Genomic DNA, 13,834 nt, shown 5'->3' with positions numbered 1-13,834 from the left:
CAGACAGGGACAGATTTCAGATGGCATATCTGCTGAGCCTGAAAAGACCAGAAGGAGGGAGTCAGGGAAAGAAGGAAAGGGGAGAGAAGGATATTGAAGAAAGAAGCTCGCCAAGCACAAAATGGCAGATGTTAATATATAAAAGAGTATGGCCAATTTAGGGAACTTTTGGAAGCCCAAGGGAATGATGGGAAGGCAGAAAGAGCAGGCAAGAGACTACAGAGAAAGTAGGAACCACAAATTTGAAGCCCCAGGTATGATGCCATGCTGAAATATTTGATCTTTGTCCTGAAAGCTTTGAAAATCTAATAAAGGTTTTAAAGCAGGGAAATGTTATGATCAAATTTGGTTTTTGGAAAGACCATTCTTTGAGCAATATTGAACATTGATGGATGTAAGTATGACAGAAGGAAAGGCAATCAAATGACTATTTTAAAAACATTTATAATTTACTAACAACAAACAGGATGGAGTTACCTGTTTCAGTGAGCCAGATCTTGATACTTGGATGTTCCCACCAAATGTGTGTGTTTTCTTTTTAGATGTTTGTTTTTCTTCCTGAAAGTTGTGTATTGTATTATAAAGGTACTGCACATTCCTCAGCAATGCTACTGAGGAAAGCTTAGGCAGATGATGACAACTTCATTTTACTGAAAGATTATCATATTTAAAATAATATTTCATCACAGAGAAACTACCTTCCACGTGAGACTGCCAGAAACCAGGGCCTCAGACAGCCCACACACCTCCAGCTCCTTCTTAGTAATTGCTGTCTGGCATACCTCAACAGACACTCGACAAAGAGACCCTCAAACCAGCAAGGCTGAGGAATAAAACAAATCTGAAGCCTCCCTTCTCCAGGATTAAAGGCAGTTTCTAAAGTGCTTGTAGCAAGTCAGGTTACTGTCAAAGGGCAAACCCAGAAGACACAGCAGATATGGGTCAAAACACTGCACGGAGCTGGGCTGACTGTATCAGTCAGGGTCTGGCCAGGTGCTTAATCATGGGAGTCTAATACAAAAACAAGTGACAGAGCTATTGGAAGATCTGAAAATGGGTGGGTGGGTGAGTGGGGGAATGCAGCAATTCAGACATTAACAGCTGCAGGAAGCTGCTACCATCACAATGATTAGAAGGGACAAAGGAAAGAGGTAAGTACCAGGGCTGGGGAGCTGGGGCCATTGAGGGCAAGTTGGCTTGGTGGGAACAAACTTCTGTCTTCTAGAAGGAGACAAAGCTACTGCTGGAAAAGCCTGTGGAAATAGTGAGGGGGTAAAAATACTATGGCTTCACCCCTCCTTGACCCATTAGTGGAATCCACAGGGAGCAGTGGGCAGAGGACTCTGGGACTCCTGGGGTAGGAGCTGCAGGCAAAGAGGCAACATACTCAGTCAGTTGATCCTGGCATGTGTTTCCTAAAGTAAACAAAGAGCAGTCAGAGCCTGCTGATTTGTCTGCTTCCAATGAGAAGGCAACAAAATATTGCATAATGATATCAGAGGATCTCAGGGATTTCCCAAGGTGTCCTGTAACATGAATCAAATTTATAAATACAGTTCAAACAAGTCATGTTTAGTTTATTTGACAGGAAATATGCTTCCATTTTCCTACCCATAGTAGGTGCACAATAAAGTTTGCTGAATGAATGAATAACTTAAACATGAGCAGGACACAGAGGTCCTCTTAACTTAGTCCCTTTCTGAAATCTGAAAGCAAATTTGAGCTCAATTGTAAAAGTTCCCTTAACTACAAATAGAGATGACCTCATCACATGGGGAGAGATTAAATCTTTGAGGTGGGGGAGCTTAGCAAGGGTTTTATGAAAGCAAGAGTCTAGGTGCATCTGCAAAGAGGTAACACCAACCCTGAGATATGCTATGATAATTAATGCATGATTGTAACATTTTGAGAAAGCAAATGATTCAAATAATGATAGTGAAGAAAAAGGACAAAGAAAATGACTGAGAACCCTTTTACCACCATCTTAGTCAATGTATTATTCCACTGTCTTGTCTGCTGTGCATCACAAGAACAATGGCTGTTCTCCTTCAAACGTCTACAGATCAGTGACCTCAGGACACTTTGCTGAGCTTCCTCTTCCACCTCTACTTCAGCACTGTTCTGGGGTCTCCTCTGTTCCCCCTTTCTCTGACCAGCCCCTGACTCTACCCACCTCTGGTGATTTTCTTTCCCTTCGTGTTTATCTACCCCCGCAACTGGAACCTGTCTGTATATTACCGTTTTGATCTGGTGTTCAACCACACACATACAATTCTTATTCTGAGTTTGACACTTTGTTGAGTAATTGAAGAAAGAAAAAAAAGAACAAAAGAAGCTCAAGACATGATTCTTAGTTTCATGGAGCTGATAAATCTTGATATCCTCTTGTATTAATATTTTTCCTAATTATTCCTTTATTTAATAACCACTCATTGATAAGCTGATGATAATAGCTAACATACTAAGCACTCACTGTATGCAAGGCACTGTATTAAGCATTTGATACATTTTCTCATGTTTTTCCTTTTATCAATGCCATTAGGTATGTTATATTGCTTTCATCATTCGACAAGAGATATTAATACAACAGAAACAGTGAGAGGTTATGCTGGCCTGTAGGTGGTGGAGCTGGGATCAGAGCTCCAATAGCAGAGGGTGGAAAACAGCCTGCAGAACAGACAGATCCCTGGATGATGGTGGCTGACTCAACTCTTCCCTCTTTCTTGCATGTAGTTCTCAGAATAACTGTAGAGTGTGCTGGGGATGCAGTATCCTGAAATAAGGAAGAACTGTCTTGAACAGCTGAGGGCCTGTTCCAATCTCTCTTGGCTCAGGATGTCCTACAACACCTTAGCCCAGAGATTCTGGTTTACCCCAGGGTATAACACCCACAGCAGAGTGCCTTTCGGGTCCTTCAGCTGCTGTGTGACATGGGGCGTGCATAGAGAAGATTCCATCCACTCTGGGTAGCCTTCCTGAGCCTTGGGGGCTGGTTGGACATGAATGTTAGACTTCTGCCATCCCTTGCTGCCTCTCTGTGAGTAATAAAGTTTCTCAGCTTAACTTATCTTCCTGGACTCATACAAGTGTTAGAAATTGCAGCCCAAGATGCAGTGAGTGGGAATGTTTGGACTCCTGTTCCTAGTGGTTGGCATAGTAATGATTTTTGCTGTCCTCCATGGAGTGGGATAATGATTTCCTGGGGTCAGTAACTGGTACACGGTGAATCTGCTTCACAGGCCTGTGGTTCACAGAATGTCATGCTCATGAGTAGTCAGAAGGGACAGCATGAACTATATATGGTGGCCTCCTACGTTCTGTGCCACTGTGCTAAGAACTAGCACACCAAACATAGCCAGGAATGGTTCTAGAACTTCAGGAATTCTAGTCTAGTTGATGAAACTGTGTAAAAATGTATTACATGGTGCTACAGGTGCTAAGAGATGGAAGATGGTAAAAGTTGCCTAAGGAGAAATAAATAGAAGTATGGTTAGGCTAGTTCTACCTGGGCAGTGGCAGGGGAGGGGAGACATGGAGAAAGTGATGCTTTGGCAGAGTCATGGAGCTTAACTCCCCAGACAGGTGGTGGAGGACGGTGAGAGAGAGAAGGACATCCAGAGAGCATTAGCAAAGACAAGGTGGGAATCAGAATGGCACTCTCAGAACACAGATCGTTCAGCCCACCTCAATGTTGGGTGATCGCAGAGACAAACACCAAAAGAGATGATGGTAGGGCTGTTTTTGCTACAAAGTATGGACTTTATCCTGACAGTAATAAGGCAGCATCAAAGGATTTTAAGCAGCTCTTGTTTTCAGATAGGCAACCAAGAGCAGTAAGAAGATTGGAGGGAACAGAGCAGCAAGATTAGTTGTGATATGTTGGGGACCTGAAGCGTGTCAGTGCTAATGGCAATGTCTATGGGGGATGATAGGGAAGTAAAACCACGGCATTCTTAACATAATTGGACCTTAGGGCTGAGAAAAAGGAGGAAATAAGGAAAAAAAACCCAAAACGCAAAAATCCTTTTACTTGAATAACCAGATAGATTTCAGTAACATTCTTCAAAATAAGAAGATAATTTGGAGACATGCCTTTTTCTTGTCTTGATAGATTTCAGTAACATTCTTCAAAATAAGAAGATAATTTGGAGACATGCCTTTTTCTTGTCTTACTGCCTTTTCTTCCATTGCCATTTTTCTTTTTCCATTTTTTAAAAACTTGTATCTCCCATTTTGTTGTGTGTCTTTTAAGGTCAGACTTGTGAAAAGACAGTGGTTTATGTTATATAATTTGAAGCTAGCCTGGCAAGAATCTTTATCCAAATGCAATTCACACCCAATTCCAGAGTACCAAATATTCCTTGATTACTTAAATATTGTATTTTTTTTTCTTTGAGTATTAACAGAATGAATTGGACAAGTTCAGAAGACAATTCAAAGGTAGATGTGAAGGTTTTAAGGACATGGAAGTAGAGGTAATCTATGTGAGGAGATCATAAGTGGCCAACAGATTTCTGGCTTGGATGTCTGTGCAACATTAGTCAGGCTTATATATTTAGGAAAAAACAATAATTTGAGGGTAAAGATTTTTTTTTTTTAGCTGAGTTTGTGATGCCTATGGGACTTTTCTGTGTGGATTTCTACTAGTAGGCAGGTGGGTAGTGAGTTTTTCAGCAGAGGAGCAAGATATGGATGGGAAATTGAATTCTGGCCATATCAGCACACAGTCATGGAAGTAAATGCCACACTCAGAAGATCATAAAGAATAGAGATGGAAGAGGACCAAAGTCAGAATCTTACAGATTACAGCAGTCCGCCCTTCCAAAGTTTCACTTTCTGAAGTGTCAGTTACTCGCAGTGAACCACAGTCTGAAAATATCACGTACAATGAGATATTTTGAGAGAATAGAAAGAGACCACATTCATATAACCTTTATTGCAGTATGTTGTTATAATTGTCCTACTTTATTATTGGTTATTGTTAATCTCTTACTGTGTCTAATTTATAAATTAATCTTTATCACAGGTATGTATGCATAGAGAACACATAGTGTATCTAGGGTTTGGCACTACTGCAGTTTCAGGCATCCACTGGGGGTCTTGGAACGTATCCCCTGAGGATAAGTGGGGACTACTGTACAATATTGACAGTCAGGTAGAGGAAGAGGAATGAGCAGAAAGTATTGGGAAAGAAGGTCAGAGGAACAGGAGAACCAAAAGCACTTAGTTTGAGTAAGCTAAGTGAGGAGACACTTAAGAAAGGAACAAGCCAGCATAACAGAGGTTAATGACATTGAAGATTAAAAGAACATTGTATTGGGCTGTTAAGGGATCACCGGAGACTTTTGACACAGCAAATTCAGTGGCATGCTAGGGATGGGAAGCCGATTGCCATGGGTAATAAGGAAATCCAGGAAGTCTGTGTACGTGGAAAAGGGTTGCCTCTGGGAAACCTTGCTTGAAAACTAAGCAGAGTACGAGGTGGGGGAGTTCTACTCTTCATGACTAAAGAGATTGCCAAGATTGTTGGGGGTGATGGTGAAGAGGTAGAAGTGTCCTGTGCACTGGCCCATGGAATTTGTGCAATGAAGCTGGGGGTGGAGAATGGGGGCGATCACATCAAAGCTTAGATAGCAAAGCTGATTATAAATAATTCCATACACCACCCCTCCAAGATCCCAAAGTATTTCAGTTTGTCCAAAGCGTTCCAATACCCAAACCGCAAGATAGCCCAGAGATGTAATGGCAATCTGAGGCCATGTACAAATGAGATTAGCTCATGCGCTACTCTATTCCTGCTTCTATTTACTGACCCGAAGTCTCCCCACTGACATCAAATCCCTTTAATATCAGCGAAGCAGGTTCCATCTGGGAATGGTTAGATGTTTCAGTGATAGCCTTAGGCTGAGATAGATGGTAATATCTACTGAAATGAGATTCACTGTTACAGGAAATTCCAATGGCCATGCTTTCATGGGCCCCACATTTTCAAGCTGGAACAAGTATGTGATAACTATGTGAACAAATTAGGCACACCACCCAGATGACATATACATAGTTAAGATCATAGTGGTTGTTGTCCACCCTGAACCTCCACCTTTAGGCACGCTTCTTGGCAAGACCCTCTGCTGAATCACGGTTCATGGTCTACTGCTCTACGATTAATATAATTTCTGTTGCCCTTTGAGCTTTTCGCCCCACATGTATAATTTCTCCAAGACAGTTTGTTATCCAAAAGGTCTCTCGATGCCACTGCATCAATGCAAACCAGACTACACACAGATGAACAAAGGGAATTTAACTTTCATAAGTTGGTTTTAAAAATGCATTTACTTTGACTGCACTGAAAGATTCTAAAAAAAGATGAAAAGCATCTTTAGCATGCCAAAAACATCTGGTTTCATATTTTCAGACCAAAAGGAAATTGCATGAAGACTAAAATCTTATGTTTTGATTTATATTATTATTGGAGGGCTGAGAAGCTGCCAGTCACCAAGTAAAATTTTATGATGATAAATAAATAAGGAAAACAATCTGACAAAACATGTTGTGGAACAAAGCTGCATTTCAAGTTTAATTAACTGATAACAATGTTTATGATGGAAGAACTGTGCCACCAATTATACAGTTAGTAAATGTATGCTCCCAATGAGGAGATAGGCCTATAAAATTGTATAAAGGGCTCTTTCTCAGCATAGTCTTTCAGCCTATCCAAGCAAAGTTTTCCTTCATGTAGTAAATCACGCTTCAATTAAGACCTTCTCTGAACATGTGCATGAGTTGGTGTCTGAGAGGTGGGACCTCTAAGGTGCACATTTTAAATTGAATAAATAGCAGGAGCAATACTTTCCTAATAAGCTGAGTGATGGTTTCTTTTGCAAGTGACAGGCACAGGTACAGTAGAGATACAGCCATCAGGGGAAGAAAGAAAAACATCAGCAAAAAAGAGAAAAGAATGTTTACATCTTTTTAGCACTATGCTTTTTCCTCCCCCCAAAACCTCAGACAAAATTCTCACAAAGTGTTCCGGCAGGAAAGCTTTCGCAGTGCCTGCCGATCGGCAGAGAGCTGTAGGTAGAAGTTTTCCTTAATCGTTTATAGGCCTGTGAAGTCTCTTTGCTGTTCTGAATCTTGCATTTAAAAGCATTGCATACTCCATTGTTGCAATTCAAAGACATTAGGATCACAGTCATTGTTTGTTCCCTGTGTAAACTGTTTGCTTTCAGTTCTCCATTGAGACTATCTCATGCTATGTTTTAGCATTTATTATATTTTTAGAGAGACACTTTTCATAGCAGATCTTATAAGGTGATTTACTCAAACTACTGAAGGAGATAAACCTAGGCTGATATGTAGAAGATTTTATGTCTAATCTTCCTCAGCTCCTGGAATGCTGAACTATTACCAGATTTAGGAAATATTTAACTCCCCTGACTGCAGGTCTGTTAACCATTCTGCTCACACCCCCACAGAATCCTTTCAACATCAATAACTGTCACTACGCTTTTGGTGTCTCTGACAGTGAGCTCCACACGAAATAAGATCAGTTAGCACATTAAGCAACGCATTCCAAATATTAGGTAGTTTCCCAATGGATGCCTAATGGGATTTAAAATACATATATATCTGATATTAAAGGGTATAGTATTCAATCAAATGCTTTTGTTGGTAAAACTCAATATTCTGTAGTCAGACAAAAGGCCTTCAGAATGCAGAACAGTTGTGGAGAATTCCTGGAACTTTAAGCTTAGATAGAGCTGCCATCAAAAACATTCTGAAGTGTATTTGTTGATTCAAGAGGAAGCACAAAGCATTTGGAATTTCAGTTTTTCCTAGAATCTGTTCAGATTTGTGCATGGCAATTTCCTGGGGGATTTTCATTTTCTTTCCTCCAGTTGTGTTTGCTCGTGAATTAATTTCATGCCATTTCTTCTCTTATTAAAATTATTAGCAATCAATTCAATTGTTTGGTCAACTAATTTTTTGTTTCTCCTTTATAGGTATATGGGATAATTGTCTCCCTTTTCACTGATGAAGTGAACTTTTCCATATGCAAGGAAGTTGTGTTGGTTCATTTTGTGCCTGTCTGCATGCATGTATGTGCATGGGAAAGTTAACATCCCGTCTTCAATGCAGTTGGGAATTACTACTGGCATGTTTTGACTCATTATCTTGAATCTTAATCAGTTGATAAAAAAATTAGTTTCATCGGCTGATGAAGGCTCAGGGTAATTGAGTCAAAACATTCTGATAGGGCTTCTTAGCCTCCGGAAATGGGACTTGAGCATTTCACCTGAGAGCTGTCTCTCAGTGCTGTCCAACAAATGATTTATCCAGACTCCACATCTACCTCAATGTAACAACCACAGTATGGCATGAGAAGGGGGTGGCAGTTCATAGACACTATCATCTCCTAGGAAGATGAGTTGTACTTTGATTAGTATTTTTTACTGTGGTAAAATGTAAATAGCATACATTTGCAATTTTAACCATTTTTAAACATACAGTCAGTGGCATTAGGTATTATATATTTGCATTTTTGTGCAACCGTCACCACCATCCATCTCCAGAACTTTTTTACCTTTTAAAACTGAAGTTCTATACCCAGTAAACACTAGCTTCCCATCCCCTGCTCTCCCCAGCCCCTGGGGACAACCATTCTACTTTACGTTTCCATGATTTTGACTGCTTCATACAAGTGGAATCATACAGTATGTGTTCTTTTCTGACTGGCTTAACTCACTCAGCATAATGACTTTAAATTTCATCCATGTTGTAGCATGTGCCAGAATCTTCTTCCTTTTTAAGTTTGAATAATAAATCCTCCATTGTGTGGAAAGACCACATTTTGTTTATTCATTTATTTGTTGATGGACACTTTTGTTGCTTTAACCTTTTGGCCATTGTGAATAGTGCTTCCGTGGACCTGAGTGTACTGATACATCTTTGAGATTTTGCTTTCTATTCTTTTGGATGTGTACCCAGAAGTCAAATTGCTGAATCATATTCTATTTTTAATTTTTTGAAGAAAAAATATACTTTTATTTTTAAAGCAATGATAGCAACCAGATCCGGAGACCATCTGAAGATGTTTGTAGAGCACATGGCCTTCCATACTCCTGTGATTTATAGGCTTCACATAAGGGGAAAATGTAATTCATGCCACAAAACCATAGTGTGCAACTGCTCCTTGCTATTCATAATCAGAAAATTTGGTGAAGAAAAACAATTGGTAACTAAGAGTTTTCTAGAAAAAATAAAAAGGAATAAAAGCTTCACAAAAATATAAGCCAAAGCTTAAGACAGTATGGCTTCAAAACATTTTCTTAAAGGATCAATAATTGACCATATATTTATATTCTAAAGTGATGTATTGAGAAGTGCGATGTAAGGGAACTTCTTTTAGCAGGCAGTTCAACTAAAGCCTGGGCTGAACTGCTTCCCCCGGCACTATGTTTGCTCTCCGTCGTTTGTGACTATCATCATTTCTCCCTTTTCCTTAGGTTTCTTTTCCAAATTGGCACTTTATCTAGGTTAAATATCCTTGGTTCAGTAGCACAACCAGAAAACTACTCAAAAAAAAAAAAAAGAAAGAAAAAAAGAAAGAAAAAAGATGATGTAATTGAGTACACAGAGGGACTTCACTCACCAGCTAGCGAAGTCTCAAGACTAAGCACTGCAGAAAAAGTAAAAGCAGTTGTTGGTGTGAAGTAGAAAGATATTAAGGAAGGGCTTGGAAAATTCAAAATGGTGGAATATAAGGCTGATGGTTGGGGGAATGGCTGTCTATGATTTTTTGAGTTATAAATACTATTTCTTGAAATGTCGATGATAGAGTGACATTTGGCATTGAGGCATTGCAGGGTGTAAGATTTGGGGATCTAAGGGACCTTAATCAGCACCAGCTGAGGAACCGGAGGCTTTGCAGTGACATGGCTGCTAGCAGCAGAGCTAGAGAGAGGAGGTGGGGAGACTTTTAAAAAACCTAGCCAGAGGATAAATTGATTGCTTTTTGTTCATTAGTATGTGAATAAAGGTTATTTTTGCAGGCTCTCCTCATGTTTTGTTTCTCAGGCTCCAGCCAAAATGGATCCCCAAATTGGCTTGGACTTTCCTCGGCTCCAATTGTTCCTTCCAGGTGAGATGGCACCTCAGCCTCTCAGAATTCTCCCCGTTAGGGAAAAACAGAGCAAAACAAACCTCACCCACATTATTGAAATATATCACTAAATTTTATGAAGAAAAATTCAATTTTTAAGACAAAGGTTACGAACTGTACTTGCCCCGAAGCCTTTATGCTGCTTACTTCCTCTGTACATATGATAGTATCTCTGTCCTTCTAGAACATAAATAATGTTAGCACCGCAGCAATCTTCTCAATGGGGACCTTCCCTGACCAGTACTACTTCTCTGCTTGAGAGTACTATGACCTCTCCCTTGACCCTCACCTTGGGCTGCCTCTGCCCTGCCCCCACTTCGTTATTTCTCTTTCCATAACTTTCTAAAATTCTGCATAATTTCCTTTTTTGATTTTTAATTTAATTCAATTTAATATTTTTGGTTTCATGTTTCTGTCTACCTAAAAACTCAGGCAAATCAGCGAGAAAAAAATCAAACCACTCCATTAAAAAGTGGGCAAAGGACAGAAACAGAAACTTTTCAAAAGAAGATAGACTAATGGCCAACAAATATATAAAAAAACGCTCAACATCTCTAATCATCAGGGAAATGCAAATCAAAACCACAATGAGATATCACTTAACTCCAGTGAGAATGAGCTTTATCAAGAAGTCCCAAAACAATAAATGTTGGCGTGGATGTGGAGAGATAGGAACACTCATATACTGTTGGTGGGACTACAAACTAGTACAACCTCTATGGAAAGTAGTATGGAGACACCTCAAAGAACTAAAAGTAGAAGTACCATTTGATCCGGAAATCTCACTACTGGGTATCCACCCAAAGGAAAAAAAGACATTTTATAAAAAAGACATCTGCACTCAAATGTTTATAGCAGCATAATTCACAATTGGAAAGATGTAGAAATGACCCAAGTGCCCATCAGTAATGGGTGGATTAATAAAATGTGGTATGTCTACCATGGAGTTCTACTCAGCCACAAAAAACAATGGTGATCTAGCATCTCTTGTATTATCCTGGATAGAGTTGGTGACCATTCTTCTAAGTAAAGTATTACAAGAATGGAAAAACAAACATCACATGTACTCATTATTAAATTGGAACTAATCGATCAATACTCATGTGCATATATGGAAGTAACACTCATCGGGGATTGGGCAGGTGGGAGGGGGAGAAGGGGGTGGGTAAATTTACACCCAATGGGTGTGGTGCGCACTGTCGGGGGGATGGCCACACTTGTAGCTCTGAATCAGATGGTGCAAAGGCAATTTATGTGACCAAAGCATTGGTACCCCATAATATTCTGAAATTAAAAAAAGAAAAAAAAAATAATGTAAAGTATATAAAGGCAGAGATTTTTTTTTCTGTTTTGTGTACTGCTTTATTCCATCATAGGTGTTCAATAAATATCACTGAATGAATGAATGAACCTCTTTCACTCATTCCTCTTTTATGTTGCAAATCCATCCTAGTAGTAACCACAGCTGACTTTTTTCCTGTATAAAGTTTTCTAAATAAATCCACTTTTTCACTCTTAGACTGGTGAAACTATTAATATCTTCTGTGTAGCTACACTAAGTTGGGTATTCCCTTCTCGAAATATTTCTGTACCAAAGAACATCTTCTCTGATGCTTAAGAGACCAAGTTTGTTCCTCTCTCCATGTGACAGTAACACTCAGGTCACTTTGAAATCAAATTAAAATTGTTTTTTTGTGCTTTAAGGTCCTCCTTTCCCTTGTTCCCTCTTGGTATGCTCTGGCCTTTTTCTCAATATTCCAGGCAACCCCTCCCTGCCAAACGCTTCCTTATCCCTTGCCACCCACTTTTTCTATTCACAAATATAATTTCTACCATTTTAAATATCTTCTTCCTTACTTTCTGACCAAACTTCATCCCAATTTCCAAAGGGACATTTTCTACTGAAAAAAAAAAATTCAGTTTAAAGTGAACTGATTGTGCTCACTTCAACCATTATAGAAATCAACTAAGTCAGTCAATCATGTAATGTATTAATATATGCATTGAGAGCCTATTGGGTACCAGGCACTAGTCTGAGTACTGAAAATATAATGAAGAACAAGAAAAATAAAGTCACTACCAAATTTAAATTGTGTTGAAATTTCAGTTTTTTATTTCTGCCTTCTCACTGGGTACTTGGGCTGTACCATATAAATATACTATGACCATGTGCCTTCTGTGATGGTTGAAATAAGGAAGCTGGTCTTAGGCATGACCTAAGATATTACTTTCTGTAAGTTAGAGTCGTCTTGCACTTTCTTTGTGCCTTCAACTAAATTTCAAGAAATGAAATATAATTTCATTTACACACATGCTCCTTCCCTATTTGTATATAAACACATGATTTTAGACTTTATTCTTGTTCACCTTTCTATCTCCTTATCTTTTCATGGTGTTCTGAAATTAGGACTAAGGTTTGGGAGGAGAGTATATTGCCGGCCAATGTGATTAGTCACTCTATAAAGACAAATTAATTGAGCAAGTGAGAAGCTTTATGACAAATCTCAGGTGCCATGTTTCACATGGTATTTCTTTTGGAATAAGGCATTTTCATAAATGTCTTGTTACTACCCATCAGGACATGCCAGCAACATTGCAAACCTCATGGTCAACTCTAAGCACTTTAAGGCTTTGAAATAAAGTTTGCAATTGAAAGTGCAATAGCATACTAAGCAAGGTGCAGCATTCTTAGAGATTAGATTAAATTATCTGTCCCTCTGATGGTGTGGCAGAATGCCCTGGCAACCTGTTCACAATGCTGTGAAGTCTTTCAGGCGTGTGTGTGTGTGTGTGTGTGTGCGCGCGCACGAGCATGCATGGGTAGGTGCAAACAGATTCTTCTCAACACTATCATTACGCAGCAGTTAAGTCTGTCTTCTCCTACATGCTGTCTAAGTATATTTTTGAGAAGTACAACATAGAAAACGGATTGCCTCAGTTGGCCAATCAAATGCAGTATCTAGATGCTTGGAGGTAAAAGGAGCATGAGCGGGAAGGACACATTGACTAAACAAATGGTCATGATCAGTTGAATCAACAATCATAGATACAGTTGAATTTTTCACAGTTTGCAAGAAAAACCAGAGTTCTGGAATTTGCATCAAATTTGTAAAATTCTTGGCTGGTTTGGCCATTGTTTAATTTAATGGTTCATTCTATTTTTAAAAAGTAGTTCTAAAATTTCCTTCCTTTTGCTGAATTCATTCTCCAAAACCATGTATTTCAATTCAGTTATGTAGCCTTCACTCTTTGGCAAAAACTTTTACATTTTCTGCTCTTTTTTCCTGATTGTATGTGTAGGGAGAGGGGGAGAGAAGCACACTTTCTGAATTGCCATGATATATTTTTATTTTAAATTCTTTTTTTTTCTTCTGAAGGAGAAAATCTCAACTTTGAAATTTTCATAGCTTATTTTGGGGCAATTTTTCACCCTACCCTAAATGGTTTTGCCATATTTATTATTCTTATCAGATGATAAAGAAGGTTATATTGCTTCTCATTTTGAACATAAAATAAACCAAAAGAAAATATGTCCACAGAACCTGGAATACTTGGGGTGTGACCTTAATCTCTGTTAGTGCAATTAAATTAATAAGGCTAATGATTCTTAATAAAGTGTTGCCTGATTTGGTGTGTTTAAAGTACAAAGAAACCTTCTTTTTCCTTAAAAATATT

General features: G+C 39.0%; 1 pseudogene; it reads left to right on the top strand.

Moving 5' to 3' along the window:
* Window positions 1-630: 630 nt before the first annotated feature.
* The window catches only part of LOC105826306, a 150,679-nt pseudogene continuing 137,475 nt past the window's right edge, over window positions 631-13,834 (top strand).

Source organism: Propithecus coquereli, unplaced genomic scaffold (genome assembly GCF_000956105.1).
Source record: "Propithecus coquereli isolate 6110/MARCELLA unplaced genomic scaffold, Pcoq_1.0 Scaffold88, whole genome shotgun sequence".
Taxonomy (NCBI): domain Eukaryota; kingdom Metazoa; phylum Chordata; class Mammalia; order Primates; family Indriidae; genus Propithecus; species Propithecus coquereli.
Note: the sequence above shows the minus strand (reverse complement) of the source record. Positions and strands in the feature narration are given on the sequence as shown.